This window comes from Arachis stenosperma, chromosome 9 (assembly GCF_014773155.1).
Source record: "Arachis stenosperma cultivar V10309 chromosome 9, arast.V10309.gnm1.PFL2, whole genome shotgun sequence".
Lineage (NCBI taxonomy): Eukaryota > Viridiplantae > Streptophyta > Magnoliopsida > Fabales > Fabaceae > Arachis > Arachis stenosperma.
The window spans coordinates 16,657,768-16,674,473 of NC_080385.1; the positions used below are offsets into that span (position 1 = coordinate 16,657,768).

Here is a 16,706-nt window from a genome sequence, read left to right on the forward strand (position 1 = left end):
CAGGCGGGCCCCGCACCTTCGCGAAGCTCCTCCGACATGGGAAGTTGCTCCATGTTTGCAGGATCCCCACAGACGACGCCAATGTTCGTCACCTGACGTACTCGGGACCTCGACGGGTCGGGTGTTTGAGTGCGAGGGAGCAGGTGAGACCCAGTGCTGACGTGGAGTGAGGAGCAGGTGTGCGTCGGCGGCGTCAACAGCGATGTGAGGCGAGGGGGTGGCCACCTGCAAGGACATTCCGACAAGCAAGTCAGTGTCCGTACGAGTGGTAGCCAAATTAGGTAAGATGATGTGTACCTTCGGGGGCGTGCTGACCTCTTCCTTTATATATTGTGCTGGGCGGGCCTGAAGGTGACTTAGCCCACTGTCCAGAATGTTTGCGCTGCCCTTGCGCACGTGGGGGAGCGTTGGCTTCTCTAATCGTCAGGTCGGAGATCCGGGTCCCGTTCCGATGAATTCGATCCGCCCGTCATGTGCGGGCGAGGTCTGGGTCGTGTTGGTGGCGTGCCCATATGTCACTCGGATCGGGTGCCCGAGGGCCAACCTGTTAGGTTCTTTTAGAAGTAGTTTGGGTTCGGGTTGAGGGAGTTGTCCCGACCCGACGAGTTGTTAGGTTGGGCTTGTAGTAGTCCCATAATACTATTCAAATAATTTTCAAACCTTAATAACAAGAGAGTGTGTATCCATGTTTTACAGTAATTTTATTCTGACAATTAAAACACATAAATTGTTGATAAACAAAATGGGTGTCTTATCCATGCATTTTGATGATTTTCCCACCATTTAAACAATTATACCCCTTGTATGCAGGTGTAGTACTATACCTAAACAATTACATGGCTCAGAATGAAACTCATGCTTATTCTTTTTGTAAGGTGTTGTATGCGAAAACAAACTCAACAACTAAGTATTTTTAACATTTTTTAAGACTATTTTTAGTAGAAAACTCATTCTAATTTTTATTTATAGTTTATTTATTATAAAAAATATCAATTATTATGTTATAAATAATAAATAAAACTACAAAATATTTATTTTTTTCTATTAGGAGAAATTAAATTTATTAATTTTTATTGTAATCTCAATTAAAAATAAATAACCTAATCAAAAATTATTTTATAATATGTAAAATTAAATTTAATTTTTATGTAAACAAATTTAATTAATTATAATTTAATATAACAATATAAATAGTGTCTAATATTAATTTAATATAATTAGTTATATTAATTATTATTTAATATAATTAATTATTAAATAATTAATATAAATTATTTATTAAATAAAAATATAAATAATTATTAATAAATTATTTATAATTTAATTATTTAATATAATTATGATTTAATATATTTATTTATTTTTAAAACAATTTGTCACGAGACAAATTAGAGTAAATCCCCGTAGTAGTCCGTGAGATTTGCGTGAATACTCAATCTAATCCTCAAGATCCTAATTTCTCTATTGTAGTCCTCCAGATAGAGCTCGGAGTACTCATAATGGTCCCTAAGCATATTTCTAGTGATGACTCATCACCGGAGCGCTGACGTGGCGATATTTTGTCACGCTGGAGGGCTCCAAAACGTCGTCGTTTTGGTTGGGCGCCCTTGAATGCAAATAACGACGCCGTTTAGATGTTATTTAGAAGAGTAAACTACCATTTCTACCCACGAAAGTTTTAAACGTTGACAAATCTATCCAAAAAAAAAAGAAAATTACCATTTGTACTCATAAAACATGAGTTCTATATAACAAAATTATCCAAACACTAAAAAATCATTTTAAAACCCCAAATTACCCTTTTCCTAACCCTAACCTCAACCCCCTTCTTCCAAATCTCATCCCATTCTTTATTCTTTTAAAAAATTTCACCACCTCCTTTACCAACACCACCACCATCTCCACCGCCACCAACCGTTAACCTCACTTTTCTCTTTCTCCACAGTCATAAACAACAACGATAGTGATGATCCTTTACTTCTTACAACCTTTGTTTTCTGTGCAACTGCTCCTCTTCTCTACGCCTTGCGTTCTTCTTCTCTTCTATCACAAACAAGCCGCCGCTCATTTCTCTTCTCAACCACCTCCACTTTAATGACCACCACTCTTTCACTATCTCCTACCTCACCACTAAGTACGGTTTCTTCCATGAAAATGCTCTCCGAGCACACAAGCGCGTTCTCTTTGACACCCCCATCAAGCCAGATTTCTTCATCTCTTCTTCAAAGCCCATGGTTTCTCACTCTCCCAAATCACCACCATCATGTGCAAGATTTTTGTGTTACTTACATGCGACCTCACCAAAACGATCTTGCCAAAGTTTTAATTTTTAGCATTCAAAGGTGCTTCTTCTTCTGACACATTGTCTTGAAAGTGATGGAGGAAGGGTGATGATGGTAATGGTGGTAATAGAGTGTTGATAGGATTTGGAATTGGAGAAGTGATGATGAGAAGTAAAATTAAAATTTAGAGTGAAGTTATTGTTATTTATGGCTGTGACAGTGGAGAAGGAGGAGGATGAGGCTGACGGTTGGTGATGGTGGCGGTAATGATGGTGTTGGTGAAGGAGGTGGTAAAATTGATGAAAAGAATAAAGAGAAGGTTGAAATTTACTGAGAGGGGTATTGAGATTAGGGTTAAGAAAAGGGTAATTTGGGGTTTTTAGGTTATTTTTCAACGTTTGGATAATTTTGTTATATAAAATCCATCTTTCATGGATACAAATGGTAATTTTCTTTTTTTGTGGGTAGATTTATCAACATTTAAAACTTTCGTGAGTAGAAATGGTAGTTTACTCTATTTAGAAAAACAGTTTTGTCTCCAATACAAACACTTCATCTTTGTCACTTCTTCTTCTACCCTCTCACTTCATCTTCATCTTTTCATCAATGGCGTTACCGTAGGGTTCTATTTGCTGGGTTGAAAAAATTGAGAGAAGAAGTAATCTAATTGAAAACTCTTTTCGTTCTTCCCTTCTTCTACCAGAAGCACGAGGTTTCGACTTTGTGATCAGACTCAAAGTAACATTTTCTTTTTACCTTGGATTTTCAATATAGTGTTGGTTCTTCATGATATACAAGTTGTTAGTGTGGTTGAGGTTTATTCATTTTGTTAGGATAGGGGATGTTTTCCAGGATGCCCTCAACAACCTTAAATCTCTCATGGATCAAGGTCTCACCTTTTTCATCTCTCTCTTAATCCTTGCTCTTTTTTCTCATATGGGTCTCACCTTTTTCCCCCTTTTTTAATGCTCATGTTAAGAAATTACTTCTTTTCTCTTTTAGTAATTATGCTTAGTTGAGGAGTTATTGCAGAGAACCTTTCAGGTAATCCATTTTTTATCTTTCTTTATCTATTGTTTCTAGATACTTATTTTGATATGATTTTAACATTTTGAATTATTCATTCTGTTCTGTGTGACTGTGTAAATTATTCTCTATTAGTTCCTTTTTGATGGATTGTGTCTAGTGTGACCATTTAGAGTCATGATGGTTAAAGTAATTTTAAATATTTCATTCATGTTGTTAACTAATTAGTGCTGCTATTCTCCTGCATGCTTTTTGGTGAGATTTATAATTTGTATTGATTTAGTAGGAAAGGGATAAATTAAGATCTGATTTTCAAGTTTTGAAGTTTCAATCAATGCTTGAAGGATTATTCTTTAACAAATGGCTATAAATTTTTACTTGGTTATTCTTGATGATGTTTCATTTTCAGAAACCAATAGTCTCGCCTGATTTATACAGATCAACTCGTGAGTCACAACTAATAGGATTGTCAGGTTATTTAAGAGAGGTGCTCATTATGAAACAATCTTTTTTTTTTTGTTGGTATCCCATGTCATCTCGGTCACTTCTGAATATATTTTTTTGTCAACATGTGCAAGTTATGCTATATATGCAATTCAACACATATTGTATTCTCCTAAATCAAATTTATATAATTGTCTTATATCTGTTTCTTTTTTTTTCTCTCTCTTTTTTTGTGATCAATTCCACGGTCTTTATGTCTTTGCAATTGGTGTTGGGCTTAGCACATTTGACAAAGCATCTGTAAGTTAAATTTATTAGAGAAATGAAGAGAAACATTGGTCTGTTGGGGGCACTATTTGACTTCTAACTGTATATCCTAATCTTGTATAATCCGCAGGTTCATTATTATGTTTAGTCTCACATTCAGATCAATGAATATCGTGATCGTATGGTCTTGGTGAGTATTATTCTTTGGATTATTCTAAGATTAATTTGGTAGTTTAGCTTCTATCATTTCATTCTGAATTTTTAACCATATTTGTCTGTAGCCTTTTTTATCAAAGAAACATGGGCAACCTATCACCACATGTGTAAATGTTTTGGATATGACTGGTCTGAAGTTCTTGGCCTTGAACCAAATTAAGGTGCATTTACTTCATGTAGCTACTTGGTTCGGCACAGTTGCTCTACTTGTGAATTTAATGTATTAACAATGAATTTTGATGTTAAAATAAGAAGCGTGATGGTTTGATGTGAATGGTACATATTTAATATATTAACCCTAAAAGAGAAAAAGAAAAAAGAGTAAATATTTGAATAGTAAGTTTGTAAAAGCAATTCAGAATTGATATACCGAATAAATCTGAGAACATATAGAATTTATTTATTTATTTATTTATTTATTATAATTAAGATAAGGAGAAAGAATTGAATATTCACATGTCACTATCAATAACCTTTGGCAATGATATGCTCAATTGCACTCCAAGATTATGATTTTAGGCCAGAAAACCTTTGTCATTCATGCTCAACTGTCTATTGTAATATCCTTTCCTCCTTGTTAATAACATTTCTCTTTATATATAACACTGTTACTAAATTGTCATTCATGTCATTGCAGTTGTTAACAATAATATCATCCATTGATGATCTAAATTATCCTGAGAAGACAAATACATATTACATTGTAAATGCCCTATACATATTTTCTGCATGTTGGAAGGTGAGAAGAAGAAATGAGCAAGAGCCTTAGACGGAAGAATGAGAAGAGAGCGATGAACAAGAAGAAGAGATAAACTTTATGAAAATTTAAGGATTTAGGGTTAAATATAGTAGAAGAAATCAATATGGGTATAAATTAGAAATGAGCCAACTCAGCTAGCCATTGGAGCCCTCCAGCGTAGCAAAACGTCGCCACATAAGTGTTCCAGTGATGAGTCATCACCAGAAATATGTCCAAAAACCACTATGAGTACTCGGAGCTCTATCTGGAGGACTACAATGAAAAAATCGAGATCTTGAGGACTACATTGAGTATTCACGCAAATCTTAAAGACTATTATGAAGATTTACTCGACAAATTTTTATTAGACATTCAAAATCTCTATAAAAAATAACTCTTTCCTCTCAAAATGCGTGTGGAAACTCTACATCTCCTCCTCTAACGGCACGGCTGATCCACTCTTTTGACCGAAAAAATAAATAGAACGTTTGAGAACTGCAGCGTTGGAATTGTTCTACGAGAGAGTTTTCTCAAAAGCTTTACAACAGGTGAAGTGACTGCAAGCTTTTAGAAGCTAAGGCAACATGTTGATCAGGTAGGTAGCAGTTAAAAATGCTTTCCCCCAATAATTTAGAGGCATAAGAACAATATTCTTTGAAAACTTTATCCAGGGAGACTTACATAAGGTTACTTTTGATTTTGAGAATTAGACAAAAAAATATATTAAAAAAGATAAAGTATTAAATTAGTCTTTATGTTTAGATGTAATTCTATTTTATTTTTTAAGATTTAAAGTGTCTTATTTAAATCTAAAAAAATTTCATTTAGTTTGAATATAGTCCCACTATATGAGGTCAAAGTTAAATAATTAACGAAATGTCCTACATAATAGTACAGCAATATAAAAACAAGATCGATAATATGGAGAACAAATACAAGCTCCAGAGACACCAAAATAACCGTGGATGCATCAATACATTTATTTATCATTTTTCTTACAATTTAAATGAAATATTTTCTATAGAACTAAAGAGAATAATAAATAAATGTATTGATGCATCCAAAGTTGATTTTGTGCCTTTGGAGTTTGTATTTGTTCTCTAAATTATTGATTTTGTTCTTGTACTGCTATTATGTAGGGCATTTCGTTAATTATTTAACTTTGACCTCACATAGTGGAACTATATTCAAACTAAATGAAACTTTTTTTTTATTCAAATAGGACATTTTAAATTTTAAAAACAAAAAAAAATTACGCCCAAACATAGAGGACTAATTTAATACTTTATCCTATTAAAAATAAGATATAAAGGTCAGAAATATAAAAATTTATATTTTTATATTTTATTTGATGATAAACTAAATATCAAAAAATTAATTTATGAAAGTTTAATTTATTTTTTTTATACAAAAATTTTAAAAAAAAATATAATAATAAAAAATATAATCCTAAAAAATTGATATAAATAATAAAAAATAAATTATATTTTTTTATTAATGTCTCTATCTTTATTATTAAAAAAGATATAAAATATATTAATTTAATATTTCTAAACACAATATTTATATTCATATTTTATTTTTTAAATATATTTTTTTTATCTTTATATTTTTATCTTAGTATCCTGGTAAATAAATGGAATTTAAAATCTATATTCTAAAACTTACAATTGCAATTCAATGTTTGTGTGTGTCCTAATTTGTCACATAATTGACATAAAGATCTTACACTCTTACTGAAGATTTATCTCCCAAGAATCTAGAACAACTTCCTTTGCTATAGCTTCTGCCATTTCTAAAACCAAAACTGCATTAATTATTCTCTACCATTGTCTCTATTCCCTAAGGCATTTGACTTATTTGCTTACTCATTGTCAACTTTCTTGAATTTATCAATCATTCCTCTTGTATAAGAGAGGAGTTGTTCGTAAATGGGTTTTAATTTCCTGTTGAACTTCAACTACTTCTTGTGAATTTAGTTGCGTTTTCAATAATCTATTGATATTAACGCCTAACATTAATATAAGGTAAAGAATTTATCACGATAAAGATTATTCACAAAACAATGTAAATTCAAAAGGATGAGTACACAGAGTTTGTATTCGCAAAAATAAGGTCATAATATTATAGATTGTTCAATTGGTGGAGTAATTAATCTCAGTAATAATTAAAGCAAATAACAACATAGTAAAATCAGAATTAAAACATTTAATATTCAAATTAAGCCATATAAAAAACACTTCCTTGTTTGATCGAAATGCTTGTTTTTTTTTTATTTGTATTTGTTGGAGAATTTTTTTAATTTAAAATTCAACGAATATTTGATAAATAAATAGTTGACTTTAGCTCACAACTTTGAGAAATGCAAATTATAGTGCAATAAAAAGAAAAACTCAAAACTAAAATAGACTTTCAATTGTTTTTTCATATATTGGTTAAGGCTACTTTTCATATAGGTAAATTCTTTCTCATAATATATACAAGGTATTTTATGGACAATATATTGATCCCGTAACACTTGCAGGATGAGGAGAGAGAAGAAACAATGACATAGAATATTAATATTTTTATTATACAATTTAATATTCATTTAAAATAACAAAACTAAAATAAAAAACTAATAAGATCTTAATATAAAATGATTTCAAAAATTAACTAGATGCTAAATGTCACTAAATTACTTGACGTACAAATCGTAAAGATTATTCTTAATGCTTTTAGCAAGCTTATTCTCATCATAGGTTTATAATCTGCTAATAAACTATTATTCGATTGTCAACATTGTTATTGTATGCGTCACACCATTCTTTGCCATAGGTTTTTCCTCTTTTTTCATGCAATGATAAGTTTATGATGCAGCACGTTTTATATAGGCTTGAAATTTTCCTTGATATTGTTGTATGAGATATGATTTCAGAACTATGAAAATTATTGCTTAATTCATGTCTTTTCGTTATATTAAGGGTTATCATGCATTATAAACCAAATAAGAACTTTTGATTAAACAAAAGCGTTATTTAGGATAGTTTATTATTTTGGTTAAGTTGAATTATTGCCTCTTGAATTCAAACCAAAAAAAGAAAAATAACCATCATATAGTAAATTAGTAATGCTACTTGGTTGTCAAACAACAAATAGCATTAAAACTAGATTTAGGTGACAAATAAGTCACAATGATATAAACTGAAATATTATTTCAATGCGAAGTCCAGAAAACTTTTTGAAATAAATTAAAATAATTTTTTTATTTTCCAAAACAAATAAAAGCATCTTTAACTAAGCAAATTATTCAGTTTTTTAGGCTGGGATACAGTTTGCCTAGGCATTAGTGTAAACCACATATAAATATTTATAGATATAAATATAATCTTTTAAAATAATAAAAAATATTTATAGTATTATATTTAGATTAGTTTAAAAAATAAAGTCCAATATATATAATTTGTTACTATTTGCTTATAAAATGTCATCTAAGAAGATTTGCAAAAGGGAATTGGTGGCTTCTGAAAATGAAACATATGTGTTAAAAGTATTTAGCAAAAAGCATTCAAGCTATGCTAGAGATATGAGAGTTAGTGTTCATTTATCTTAGGTGATTAAATTTTTGTTCCGCTCAAGAGAATTTATGCAGTCTGCTATAATTAATAGACTATTAAGAACTCAATAAGTTTGCAGAACTTTGTAAAACTTGTATGTAGGACAATTAAGTTTGAATTTTCTAAAATACACTATTATTTTTGTAGAATTCAACTTTTGAGAAGGAAATATTTAATATTGTAGTGTTTGTATATATATTTAAATTATTATCATGTTGGTAGACACATATAAATTATTATTTATAATAGAAATAATTTTTGTAATAATTCATAAAAGAAAGTTTTTATATTAGAGAGATTATGACAGTTTAAAACAATTACTAAATACAGAAAAAATTGTCACAAAAATTAGTAACTTAGTGATAGTTTTAAATTGTGCTAAAAATATTATGACGGTTTAAACAGTCATTAAATATACCTAAAAATTGTCATAGAAACTAATAACTTAGTGACAGTTTTAAAATGTTGCTAAAATTTTTGTGACAATTTACAACAGTCACGAAATACGAAAAAACTATTACAAAATTTAGTAATTTAATGACTACGGTTTTAAAGTATAATGTCGCTAAATATAAAATAAAAAAAGTATCCTAACGAGTGTTATAAATTAGTAACAGTTTTATAGATAAAAAATTGTCATAAATAATTTACCAACAGTCCTTACCAACGATGGTTCAAAATCGTCATTATGTCATCTGGCGATGCTCAAATCCACTTTTCTAAACATCGCAAAAAAGTTTAATGACAGTTTTAACCGAAAACCATCCCTAAACAATAAAAAAACTGTTGCGAAAATATTGTTATCGAAGTGATAAGAGCTTTAATAAGTCAATTTTAAATTAGTTTTTATTATCTTTCAAATATTTTCAAAATTTAAAAAGAAAAAATCTTAGAAACCAACATTTTACCACCAATAATTGCAGTCGACATTTAATGCAAGAAAAAAAAAGAATATCTAAACCTTAATTAAAAGATTTCAAAAATTAACTAGATGCTGAATATTACTAAATTACTTGATGTACAAATCAGAAAGCTTCTTAATGCATTTATCAAATTGTCCCTCATCATACGAATACCAGTCATGACATTCTTCGATGCAACAGTCCTTAAGGCATTTTTTCCTTTTTACTGGATTATATGGATGTCGTTTTTGACATTGTACCATACAGTTTATCATCATAGGTGAAAGAGAATAATACACTGATACAATATTATACGATTTACCAATGGTGTTATAAGATTCATTATTGGCAGAGCAAATAATCATTCCAACTATCAACATTGCTATTGTATGCATCGCACCATTCTTTGCCATAGATTTTCCTTCTTTTTTCATGCAATGATAAGTTTATGATGGAGCACGTTTTATATAGGCTTGAAATTTTCCTTAATATTGTTGTATAAAATATGATTTCAGAACTATGAAAACTATTTCTTGATTCATGTCTTTTCGTTACAATAAGGGTTACGAATAATATAAACAAAATAAAAACTTTTTAAACAAAAGCGTTATTTAGGATAGTTTATTCATTTGGTTAAGTTGGATTGCGTCTTGAACTCAAACAAAAAAAAGGAAAAATAACCATCATATGGTATTGCTAATTGGTTGTCAAATAACAAAGTGTTAAAACTAGATTTAGGTTACATATAAGTCAAAATGATATAAACTAAAATAATATCATTTGAAGACAAAGTTCGGAAATTTTTTTAAAAATAAATTAAAATCAATCTTTCATTTCCAAAACAAATAGAAACATCTTTATTAACTACGTAAATCTAATTTTTTTAGGTTGGAATGTCATTCGCCTAGATATTAGTGTAAACAATATATTTATACATATATTTTATTTACAATGTAAATGACATAGTAAATGACATAGGAATTTTTGTAGATATAGAAATATAATCCCTCAAAATAATAAAAAAGTATTTATAATATATATGTTTGGATTAATTTTAGAAAAAATTAATATAATATTTAAATTGAATTGGATCGTTTATATCCTATTCAAAGTTTAATTAAATTATATAATTAATATGATTTTTAAGTATCTGTAAAAAAATATTTTTTTAGGTGGAGACCACCTTGGGACATAATTTGCCTAAGTATTAAGCGATCTGCAATCCAAAAAATTGAATTACATAATTGTGTTTTTATTTATTTTGAAATTGTTGATCGAAAAATATTTTCGATAAAAGTAAATTGATTCGGAGTGAGTCAGAAATTGTTTCTCGAGAAGAAGTACGCGTAAGCATGAAGTTGGAAGTGATTGGCCCAGATTGGATTTTGATTAACTTATTAATTGGATAAACCTAATTGAATAAGAGATTCGATTTGAGCAATCGAGTAAGATATTCGATGGGCTAGTCGAAGAATCATGGAAGTGAAACAATTAGTGGCTTTTATCACATGAGAAAATCACGGAAAACATTTATCATCAAGTGGCGGGAACGGCTATCAAGAGGAATTGTATTCAAAGTTATAAATCTTGTAATTAATTGTAATTAATTGTCAGTTATGTAAGATAGATTATAATTACTAGGAAGCGTTAGAGAATAAGGGTTGGAACTTTTACTCAGAAAAACACTCAAGCACACTCACATCCCAGTGAATTTCTGAGTCTGTATCGAGTAACTTTTCTGTAGGGTTCCTTCCACTTCTTTATTCTTTCAATTTACTTTTCTGTAAATCTAACATTTCAAGTAATTTTATTTTCCAAGTGTTCTTTATTTTCATCGTTCAATTTATCTTTCTGCATTTTAACTTTTTATGTCGAAGTCCTTTGATCCAGTCGAAGGCATTTTATTGCTTTCTTTTAATTTCAATGCGAATTATCTTTATTTGTGAATAATTTCCCTTTTGAAAATTCTTTCTTCTTCAATTTACAGAGTTTTATTTATCTTTATTCCTAAAATTTATTTAATGGAAAATACTTTGATGCACTTTTAGAAAAACTGGTACCTGCAAAGAGGAGTAGGTTTCGCTCCCAGACCATTAGAATCGAACCACCATCGATTTGCTAAAAATTGACAAAACAAATTGGCACGCCTAGTGGGACAGTTTTTAAATCAAAGTGTGTCAAACAAATATTTTTTTCTAGTGTTTCTTAGTGTATGCGATTACGAAGTGGGAAGATCATTCACATGGCTGATGAATTATCAAATGTGAATGGTGGTTCATCCACTAATGATAGCATACCAGTTACGACTATTCAGACTGGAAATCTAGGATGTAACACTCGTCCACGTGGCCCTGTGCCACCATATCAACCTCCATTAACTGCTGGTTGGCCGCCTTATGGTCTTTCTCCTGGTTATACCCTACCGGTGAGTGGTTTTATTCCGCCTATCCGCTTTGGGAATGCAAATGGGGTAAATAATACTCAAAACCCACAACAACATCTAGGAATCCGAGTATTCTCGCGATTATAATGTGGGCTCCACTCCAAATGCTGCTAATTCGATGGCAGTATATCGACAACAAGTGGAGGAAAGTCATCATGACTTGGTCAATTTATTGACTCAACAAATGACTATAATTCTGAATCCCATGATGGCTGATCATGAATCAAAATTCGAGCGTCTTGCTAGGCAAGTCGAAAGGATTGCTCGAATTGTTGATTATGATGAAGGTGAAAGGCATAATGCCAGGGGAAATAACGAAGGAGTAGAAAATGTTTTTCAAAATGAAAACAATGTTTTGAATCGAGAAAACCCTTATGTGGTTCTCCAAGGTCAAAATGCTGATGACTTTTTAGCCAGATTACGTGGCGGTGAATGTTATCAAGTCACTAGAATTGTGGAAGAAATATTAAATCAGGTTGGGCTGAATGTTGGTTTTATGAATCAACCACATTTTGTGTCCGCCTTTCCCCAAGATGTTTAGATGGCTGAAGTGCCAAGAGGGGTGAAGAATTCGAAGATAGTCACAAAATTTGCTGGTGAAGTTGGAGAATTGACTACTGAACAGGTTGCTCGTTATTTGGTCGAGATTGGGAACTCAGCTAATGATGAAAATTTGAAACTGAAGTATTTTCCTTCTTCATTGACGAAGAATGCATTTACTTAGTTTTTGAATCTCAGACCAAATTCGATCACAACATGGAATCAGTTAGAAACTACTTTTCACGCTCAGTTTTATCGAGGAGAAATGAATGTAGTAGTTACTGATCTAGTGGCTTTGAAACGAGAAGATGGTAAAACCATCGATTATTATTTAATACATTTCAAAAATGCTAGAAGTAGATGCTATGTGTCATTACCAGAAAATGAGATAGTGAAATAGCAACCATGGGGTTAGGATTCTATATGCGCAGAAAATTGCTTAATGTGCATATTCCTGATTTGGCTCATTTGGCTGAAAATGTTCAACAGACAGAACTACTTATGAAAAAAGAGAAAGAAAAATATAGAAATGAGCAGAAGTCCAAGAGTAAACCTTTTACTCAAAAAGAAAAGGTTACCATGGAGTCCTCAGAGGAGGAATTCGATTTCAAAACAGAAGTCGATTTGGCTGAACTTAAGAAAGGTCCTCCATATGTTTGTTATTTACTGAACAAACTTCCTAGTAGTGAAAAGTCAAATGATTCAAAACTGAAAAGTGGAAAGAAATATAGTTTTGATATTTCGAAATCTAATCAAATTTTTTATGTGTTGCTTAAAGATAAACAATTAGTTTTGCTTGAGGGTAGAACTTTACTTTCCATGAAAGATTTAAAAGGAAAGACTTACTGTAAATTTCATCAAGCAATAAGTCATTCGACTAACAATTATGTCCGTTTCAGGGACTTGATTCAAGAAGCAATAATGGAAGGACGGTTGAAATTCGACGATGGCAAGAAAGAGATGAAGGTTGATGTATATCCCTTCGAGGTTGATGCTAGCTATGTCAAACCTTGCTTAGGGGTGAATATGGTTGGCATGTCCTATGACTTTGATGTGGCTCTTGACGATTTTGAGTCACAGGTGAGATCTGTATACCCTAGAATAAGGGACGGCTTGCTGGATTTCTTGGTTCAACAAAAGATCAAAGACTAGGACGTATCTCTGTGTCCACGGTGTAATGATATCTTTGATGCTGAAGCAGCATCAATCTTTGAAAAGGAAAGGATGAAGAAAGAATTGGCTCATAGGGAGGAGCAAGCACGCCAGAGGCAGCCAATTCGACGTGTGGAATGTTTTAGCTCAAAATCCCCTCAGCATGATGTGACTACACCTTTAAGCCGATCCCAGGCTATAGGTGTTCAGTGGTTTAGGAATTGTCAGGAATTCCAGAGGCGTGATCATCTGTATCGACGTAATCCTCAATTGGGGCATCGAGCACCTTCTCGAAATCAATATGTCTACTATCTAGGACGGGCCAGGGGTTATCCAAGAGGAAGAGGTGGAAGGAAAAGTTTCAATCAGAGTAAGAAACTTCAGATAGAGACGAGAAAAGAGGTAAACAAGGGGGAAACGCCTTTTGTGCATTCCGGAATCGTCTTTCCTTCTGATGGAGAGACTTATCCCAAGGAGATTCCATCGTCTGCAAGGATAGAAAAAGGCAAAGCAGTGGCTCAGTTCTCAGGGGTTGATAAAAATAAAGATGTCGATGTTGATGAAGAATATTTTGATGAAGGATATCATGACATGATAGGGACGATTTCGATCATTCCAACTTAATACCTTGGAGAATGTGAGAGTAATCCAGATGAAGATTATAATCAGGAAGATGAGGAGGCTTTCTCCTTCATTCAATTTGAAGATGAACCAGGGTATTTCCCTCGGCCTACTGAAAGACAGATGTCCCATTTATGCCCACTTCATATTATTATTGCCATCTTGAATGAGTTTAAAATAAACAAAGTATTGATCGATGGTGGGGCAGCAATTAGTCTTTTGCCTGAAAGGATGTTAAAAAAAGTGGGAAAGCATCCTGATGAGTTAGTTCGTATGAATATTGATGTAACTGATTTTAGTGGGACTTCTACACCAGCAAAAGGGCTGGTCACTTTGACTGTGAAAGTTGGGTCATCGAAAAGGCATTCTGTGTTTGTGGTGGTTCCATCAAAGGGCAGTTATAATGCTTTATTGGGCCGAGATTGGATTCATTGCTTGGGGGCTGTGCCTTCTACTGTGCATCAAAGCGTGCTTCTGTGGACTAAATAGGGTAAACCTGAAATATTCAAGGCATATTCGAATTTATATGTCGAACAGCTGCATGTCAATTTCAGGATGTATAGTCGTAAGTTAAATCCCTTAAATGTTGATCGATCACTGAACCCTTATAATTGTGAAGGGTGTTATTTGTCTTCGGAAGGCCTCTCAGTGAAGTTGCATTATTCAGATTTGGGCTTCGAGCCGACTAGTTGGGATTGCCTTTCTTGAAGATCTCGAAGAAACTGCTCTATGGACCAGGTTGAGGAGGTTTTCGACTACCTGGTAACATTACATAATTATTTAAATAATTTTCAGTTTTTAGAGAATAAAGATTATTCTTCTGATGAAGTCGAATCAGATAGGGTTAGTAATCTTATTAGTTATAATGTGTTCGATTCGACGTCTTTAGTCGAATTTAGTTATGATTTTTCTATTTCTTGTAATGAAACTAATGATGTGAGTCAAACTGCCGATTTAATAGCAGAGGTTCATTGTGTAGAAAATAGAAGTAATAAAGATTTAATCAATGATCAAATTTCTGTTTCTGATGATTCTATTGATTTCACTTTTGATTGCATCTATGATTTATAACCATTGGATTTTGAAAAATACTCAATAAAAGATGATTATTATAAAGGGTTTGAATCTCAAGATCCCTTAGAGGAAATTAATCTAGGGACTTCTGATGATGTTCGAATTACATATATTTGTAAAGATCTTGTTGATCCTTTTCGAATTGAACTCTTCAACCTTTTACATAAGTTTAAAGATTGTTTTGCTTGGGATTATCATGAGATGCCTGGTCTCGATCGTTCTCTAGTGGAACATCGATTAGCATTGAAACCCAATGCTCGACCTGTGAAACAAACTCTAAGACGCTTTGCTCCTGAAATTAATATAAAAATCAAAGAAGAAATAGAATGCTTGATCAAAGCAAAATTTATTCGAACTACACGTTATGTTGAGTGGGTGTCGAATATTGTCCCTGTCATGAAGAAGAATGGAAAGTTAAGAGTATGCATTGATTTTCGAAATTTGAATAATGCTACTCGGAAAGATGAATATTTTATGCCTATCACAGATATGTTAATCGATTCTGCAGCGAAAAATGAAATCCTTAGTTTCATGGACGGTTATTCTGGATATAACCAAATTTTCATTGCAGAAGATGATGTGGCCAAAACTGCATTTCGTTGTCCTGGGGCATTAGGTACATATAAATGGGTAGTTATGCCTTTTGGTTTGAAGAATACTGGAGCAACATATGAGCGAGCAATGAATGCTATTTTCCATGAATTTATTGGGAAATTTATGAAAGCATATATCGATGACATTATGGTCAAATCGATTTCAGTAAATCAGCACATTGATCATTTAAGGAGAGCATTCCTTACTATGAGGAAGAAAGGGTTAAAAATGAATCCTTTGAAATGTGCTTTGGATGTATCGACTGGAAATTTTTTGGGCTTTGTTGTTCATAAAAAAGGGATTGCCATCGCTAAAAATAAGGCAGATGCTATATTGGCATTGTCTGCACCCAAATCGAAGAAAGAAGTACAATCCTTTTTAGGTAAAGTAAATTATCTTCGAAGATTCATTTCGAATCTTTCTGATCGGACTAGAGTGTTTGCACCTCTAGTGAACTGAAAAATGGTTCACAATTCAAATGGACAACGGAACATCAGTTGGCGTTCGATTCGATTAAGATTTATTTGTCTAAAGCCTCGACTATGGCGAATGTTCGTCCGTCTGAACCCTTAAAATTATATGTTGCAGCATCTGAAAATACTATAGGGTGTATGTTAGCCCAAGATGATGAAAACGGGTATGAATGGGCAGTTTATTACCATAATCGAGTTTTAACTGATATCGAAATGAGGTATTCCCCGATCGAGAAATTGTGTTTGTCTCTATATCATGCTTGTATGAAGTTAAAGTGTTATATGGTGGCTAAATCGGTGAAAGTTATAGCACAAACTGTTCTTATTAAATATATGT

At 32.2% G+C, this 16,706-nt stretch overlaps 1 pseudogene; it reads left to right on the forward strand.

Moving 5' to 3' along the window:
- The first annotated feature begins 3,684 nt into the window (after nucleotides 1-3,684).
- Nucleotides 3,685-5,320, forward strand: LOC130947284 (SEC14 cytosolic factor-like; annotated as a pseudogene).
- The last annotated feature ends 11,386 nt before the right edge of the window (nucleotides 5,321-16,706 follow it).